We start from the raw sequence: 7,256 nt of genomic DNA, 5'->3' as shown, positions 1-7,256 counted from the left end.
AATGTAAAACACTTGAACAAGTCATACATGTCTTATTGGATGCATGATGAGAATGGTTAGGGATGGAAGATACTTGATTTGCCGAGTTTTGGTTAATCAAGAAGTGATCAAACCTTTAAGATAAGGATTTCATCTCGGCGGCTATTTCATTGGAATGGTCGACTTGATGTAAGCCAACGCTCTTCCTTCCACTTGAATTCCTACCATTCTTGGAAGATAAAGTTCGATGCAAAGAATTCTCACTCATGCTCTCATAAAAACGCCACACGTCATCCTCATGCCTATCAATGTAAGAGCCACCCATGGAAGCATCAACCATGCCCTTGTAATTGTCCGATAAGCTCTCAAAGAAATATTGAACTAATTGTCATTTGGGCATGTCATGATGTGGACACTTCCTAAGCAATTCATTGAATCTTTCCCATGCCTCATGGAACGTTTCCCTATCCTCGTGTGAAAACTCTCAAATTGAGGTTCTCATGGCATTGGTCTTAGAAACCAGATAGTACTTCTTCAAGAACTCTTGTTGCATTTCTGCCCAAGAAGTTATTAAAAAAGGCCTAAGATTGTTAAACCAATATTTTGCCTTATCGTTAAGGGTGAATGGAAAAAGTTTAAGCCTTAAGACCTCTTCCGGCATGTCCGTGTATCTCACGGTGGAACATACTTCAAAAAACTCATCCAAATGCTTGTAGGGTTCTTCACTTGGAAGTCCATAATAGTTAGTAAGCATTTGAATGGTTTGTGGTTTGATCTCATAGTGGTGTGCTCTAAATGGTGGCAATTGAATGCATGTGGGTGCATTGTATTCATTAGGCACATAGTGATCTCTTAAAGCAAGGAGAGGATTAGCAATTGGAGGTGCAACATGGGTACCTTGATTGCCTTAAATAATGGGAGGTGGTGGAGCATAGATTGGCCTTGGCATTCCCAATGGAACTTGGCCTTGTTGTTGTGGTGGATGAACGAATGGCCTCGGCATGCCTAATGGTACTTGCATGTTATCATGATGCACATTGGGGTAGAGGATGCATTGTTGGTCTATGTGACCAAGGTCCTCCACATGGTCCTCATTATATCCTTCCATTGATGAAATGGATTGACTAGAACTTCCTCTTCCCCTAGGGTTTCGAACAATGGATTCAAGATGAAAATTTAGAGGGAAAAGAGTGGGTCTCAATGATCTACGACCATGTATGCACATTGCAACACAACAAGCAATAATGACAAACACTTCACCTTCACAACAAATCAACAATCAACAAACTTCCTCCACATACAATGATCCCATACTCCTATGCTATCAATAATATGCAAGAAAAGTAAATTGCCTCCACGTGGGCTCACGATTTATTTAAGAATTGAAATACAAGCCTCCACGCGGGCCGACGATTTAATTAGAGATTGAGTTAAGAAAGAGCTCACAAAGGGTCCTTTAGCACTTCAATTCAATTTCAATTTTTAGCCTTGCAAATTTTTTAGATTTTTAACCTTTTCCTTTGATTTGCTTAGCTCCTTGCTTGAAATACTCTTTTGCTTTTCTTGCTCAATGCACCTAGTCAAATAAAAACCAACACAATAAGTAACCAAAATGAAAACAAAGTAAAGACACGATCAAAAGAGTACTAATTCCTAATTGATTCCACAAATACGACGTTGCCTTCAATCAATCAATCCCCGGCAACGGCACCAAAAACTTGGTGGTTGTCGCACCCCGAACCAAAGTTTATGCACCAAAAGATAGTGGTGTAGAGATATGATGAATGTGGCCAAGTTTTACATTTAGAACTTGCCACTACTACTTTTCACTAAAAATATAGCTAAGGCAAGTAGGGATCATCCCAAGGGATTGGTGGGTCGTACTAAGTTGAGGAATCAAGATTAGGGTTAGTAGGTCGAGTGATCAAAAGATTGGTTGGTGGTTGAATTACACTAAGATGCAATTTAAACTAAAGTAGGCAATTAAATGTAATGGAGAGAAAATAAGAGAGAGATCTTGGGATTTAGAGATCACCGGCTACTAAGCATAGCTTTTCTACACCCTTAATGAATAATTAATGAGGGGGAAAACATGTATTGCAACAAAGTGTGTATGTGTGGTTGTTTCAACAAGTATGGATGACAAATTAAGCATATATTGTCTAAGCAACATGGTGGTTAGCATAACATATCAAATTAAGCCATTAATCATTTCTTTAAGCTCACAACCAAACACATCACAAGGTTAGAGATATGTGCTACTTGCTTTCATAAGTATGGAACGTCAAATAACAAGCATGGATTGTCCTCCCATTTAACATCTAAACTACAACTACACTACAATTAAGCTAATAACATGAAATTAAACTAAGGGAGATGTACAATCCATCAAGAAATGAGTATGAACCATCAAATAAACCACAAGAACATTCCATTAAGCACTATGTCTTGACAATCTCTAGATCTATAACATTAATACACATAGACATGCATCAATAACACACGAAATAAAGACAAACACATGAACATCTGTTCTAGCATACATAGACATATGGATAGAATGAAATGATCAATTGGAAGTATTAAACCACATAAATCATTGAATAAACAAGATCTATATATATAAAAGTGTCAAAACATGTATTACAATACAAGTCCCCTCAAAAATACATAAATCAAAATGTAGAAAGCATGCTTAGGGCTAACTCTAGCCCCAAGAGGATGTCTAGCCACTCATGGATGGTGCCCTCCAACCCTCAAGGGCTAACTCCATGGTAGAGATTGCTCCTCTTCTTGGTTGATAGAAGAATTCTAAGCTTGTGTCTCGAGCCTCCTTCTCTCTTTTCTTCTTCACTAAGAATATCAACATTGTGCCTCTCAAGTATATCAAAAGTCTCCCTCAAAAAGTGGCTCATATTCCTTATATAGGTAGGTCAAATATCACCCCAAATGAGCTGGGCTCGTACACCAATATTCCTCCAATGATTGGATATGAGACAACTTTTAATGAGCTGGAATTTAGATTTTCTCGGGATTTGGAAAGTTCAATCGATCGAACTTGTGGTGAGATCGATCGAACATGGCTGAGATCTATCGAATTGAAGCTGGATTGATCCTCTATGGCGGCGCCTTTTTGGATAAAAACAAATCTGAGATATTTTGAAGATTTTATTTGGGAAAAAAACAAATGTGGTAGGTAGGGTGGTACAAGTGGATAAGATGGAATCTTTTCGATCGATCGGAAGAAAGTTGGATTGATCGAACTTTGTAGGATCTTTGGATAAGGACAAAAGAGCTTGGATCCATATTGTAATGCTAAGATCGATGAACTTTCGATCGATCGAATATATTCTGAGATCGATCGAACTTGCTGAATTTCCACTACTTGCTTCCTTTTGCTCTCACTTTGCTTATTTCTTTGATTCATCTCAAGATTGCTTCAATTATGCTCTTATTTAGCTGAGTTAGCTTATTTTGGGGATAAGTACCTGAAAATGGAAATAATACAAAATCAATCTAAAGTGGAAAAATAATATAGATAAAGGTTCTAGAACACCTAAGCTTAAGGGTTTAAATGTGCACTTTTCAGCGCTCATCAGAAGATAATGAAGTCCATGATGAACAGGTTGAAGAGGCTAAAAAGGACGATGAAAGATTGAAGAAGATGGTCAAAGAAACTATGGAGACCAAACAGGCAATTAATAAGCTAGCGAAAGAGCTTATCCAAGCAAAGGAGAGAATGAAGATCTCAAGAAACAGATTGCTAAAAGCAAAATGAAGGTTGTTGAAAGCAAGTCTGTTATCACTGAGCTTGAGAAACAGATCATCATTCTTGAGGATAAGGTAAGTGTTGCTAACTCATTAAAGGAATGTCTTGCTTTGAAAAATGATTATCTTGAAATTGAATTGAAATCTGAAAAAGATAAACTGAAAGGGTTTAATATGAGTCAAAACAGTTTGAATAAGATAATTAACATGGGTAAGGAAGTGAATGATAAAACAGGGTTAGGATTTGTTAAAGGTTCTTCTAGTAATCAAGATAAAACAATTTTTTTTACACTTGCTATTATGCCTAAACCATATTTGTTTGTTGCATCACATTTTGATATGTCTTATGTGCCTAAATTGTTGCATTGCACTTTTTGTGGAAAAAATGGATATATGTATAACTCATGCCTTCACAGGAAAAAGAAAGATGTTTTTAAAATTCATTCTCAAAATTCGTATGTAAAGAACAAGGTGCTTTCTACAGGGAAAAAGAAATTAGCACTTAAGGTTTCTAGAACTGAAATTTTGCCTAAGAGAGAGGTAAATAGGGAAAAAGAATTTCAGGAAGTGAAAGTGAGAACTGTTTGGATCAAAAAGTCTGATTCGATCAATTATGTGTCTGTTGAGTCTTTAGAACAAGTGTCCAAGAGGACTTCACCCTCAAACTGAGTTCTACAAAATAGAGTGATCATGGCTTGTGTTGGAAAAAAAAAATTTAGCCATTGGATCACTTGTTAAGGTTTGGTTAGGGTTTGATTTACTGATCATAATCTTCTTGATATGCATGTGAAAATTCTTTTGAAGAATTTATGATCTATCTTTGAATGCAAATTGAGACACATGATAAGTTGAATAAAAATAGATTCTTATTCTGTAATCTATACATTGAAAGATAATTTCTATTGTTTAAGGGATGTTTAGATTTGAATCTCTTAAGTTCATAGACTTTTGTGTACTAGTCCATCTTTGATAAATTTGGTTGAAAATCTTCTGATCTGTTGACTAGCGTTTATTGTTCACAAAAGTTATAAAGGTTATTGTTTAAACAAAATAAGAGTTAAAAATAAAAGAAAAAAAAAATTCAGCTTGAAAAAGAAAAAAAATATGCTGAATAAGTTGCTAAAAAAAAGGCTACCTAGTGAGATTTGATCGAAAATTCCCATTAAACTGTGAATTGAAACGCAAAGTGGAGATAAGTTGAGTTGGGGAATTGCTGACTACTCTTTAGAGTGAAAGCCGCCTTGTTTAAAAAAAATTGCTCAAAACAATTTTATCTTAATGTTTTTCGATCAATAAGGTTTAGACAATGATCTGTTGAAAATTCGACTGAAGATGGATTAGATTGGATTTCACACACACACATGAACTTACTAGATTAATTTCTAAACTTTTCAGTAAATTTTGCGAGTTTGATTTCATGTTGTGATTACTTTCTGAGATTTGAAATTATTTGAAAAATCTGTGGAGTCAAATATTTGTTCTCTGAGATAATCTTAGAATTCTCTTAAAGGATTTTAAATCATGTGTTGACTGGATGATTTTAATGATTGGTGATTTTGTTTTTAGTTGATTTATAAATAAAAAAAAAAATTTGAAAATTTTGAAAAATTCAAAAAGATTTTGATTTTTAGGTTTTAGTTTGTTTTTGTTGCTTGTTTTTATCATCGATATGTTAAAATTTTTTGGAAAGTAATTGGAAAAGTTTTTTTTTTCAAAAATACACTGTAGTTTCAAGACTGGAGGTCTTGAACCGGTTTAATGGAACATGAACCGGTTCAAGCTTGTCATTTGGCCATGATCAAGTGACTGTCCATTTTGAACCGGTTCAAGATTATGGAGCCGGTTCAAGTCTTGTGCACTAAAGTGCACTGCCCTTCTTGAACCGGTACAAGAAGGCTGAACCGGTTCAAGAACACAAGATTTAGGATTTAAATCATGCTTCAAGCCTCATTTGTGCATACCACACTCCATCTCTCTTGCATTCTCTCACTTCTTCATACATACACATATATATACATCATATATATTACATCTTTGTCATCATTCCATACCTTAACATTGATCATTTAGTGATAATTAAAGATTGACAACAAAGATTGTAGAAGTTGTAAAAAGATTGAAAGTTGGAAATTGCAAAATGGGTTTCAATGAAGTTCATGAAGTTTGGGATTAAAACCTTCGAGTATTGGTTAATCATTTGATTTGATTGAAGAGATTGAAGCTTGATTATACTTGGGGAAAGTATATTTGCATTGTGTTGTTGATTTTGGGGAGGATTGAAGATCAAAACAAGTTTTTCTCTTTAACACCTTTGGGGTTGCACACCAGGTGTTCAATAAAATTACTTAACGAATTTCAAAGCTTCAAAGCAATTAATTTTGTAAAGAACATGCCTCCTAAACTGTCTAGAGAAGCTAAAGGAAAAGGGATTGAAATAGCTAGACCACCAAAGAGGTCCAGAACCGGCATCACCATTCAAGAACCTCACAGTGGTTCTCAAGCTCCAAGCACGACTCCTATTAGATATCCTTCAATTTCTAGCACTGGAAGGATTGAATTTGCAGTGTCACATTTTTACAATGAAGAAGCTTGGACAGTGTATAATTCTGTTTACAAGGATGGGCCAATCAAAACAGAGAAAAATGTTAATCTTCAGAAGCTTCAAGACACTACGAGACAAGCTCTAGTGAACTACATCAAAGCTCATCATTGGCTTTACTTCACTAGACTTGACAAAGGCGTTTATTGTCAGGATATGATTAGCTATTTCTATGCTAATATCCGTGAAGTTCATGAATCCCACTTCATTGTATCTTTATTTGGGATTGATTATACAGTGGATGAGTAGGATATCGCATCTATTTTTGGCCTTCTGGGAAATCGTCAATTGACAGGACATACTTTGCCTTTGATAGTTACATGGACTGATTTTTCCCAGATTATACCAAAGATCTGCGTGCCTAACTCCTCTGTGAACTAAGATATTATCCCAGCCCAATTTCTGATAGATGAAGCTGCATTCTTTAACTTGTTTGCTATGGCAAATATGGGCTACTTCGGGAGAAATGATGAATTGACTCTGGAGCGGGCACAAGTACTGTATTTTCTTGCCAACAATAAAAAAATTTTGCTTGACCACTCTATTCTGCAGCTTATCATTGCTTATTACAAGAAAAATTCGCGTAAGTACTCTTCTCCATTTCCGATGAGAATCATGGAAATTCTAAAAAAGAAGAATGTGCCGATTCTTCTAAGGGCTAATCATAAGCATATCATGACTGAGTTAGACCCTCGTGCTTTAAACAAATTAAAAACTACTCGGGAGAATGCTAGAAAAGCGAGGAGAACTGTTGATGATGGACGTCATAAATTTCAGAAACTTCTCAGTTGTTTGCTTCAAAGGGAGTTTTCATGAAAATTGATGCCAATCTCATGTATTCCTAGCTACTTCAGCATCAGAATTTGTTGTTTGAGAAAATGATGGTTGAGATCCAAGATTTCAAATTACA

General features: G+C 35.5%; 1 pseudogene; it reads left to right on the top strand.

Moving 5' to 3' along the window:
• Positions 1–377: 377 nt before the first annotated feature.
• LOC132267757 (small nucleolar RNA R71) lies at positions 378–476 on the top strand (annotated as a pseudogene).
• The last annotated feature ends 6,780 nt before the right edge of the window (positions 477–7,256 follow it).

Source organism: Cornus florida, unplaced genomic scaffold (genome assembly GCF_030987335.1).
Source record: "Cornus florida cultivar Cherokee Brave unplaced genomic scaffold, ASM3098733v1 CherokeeBrave_3.0.0_Hap2_Chr07, whole genome shotgun sequence".
In the NCBI taxonomy this organism is placed as follows: Eukaryota; Viridiplantae; Streptophyta; class Magnoliopsida; order Cornales; family Cornaceae; genus Cornus; species Cornus florida.
The sequence above is the reverse complement of the archived record's forward strand: the minus strand, read 5'-3'. Positions and strand labels throughout refer to the sequence as shown.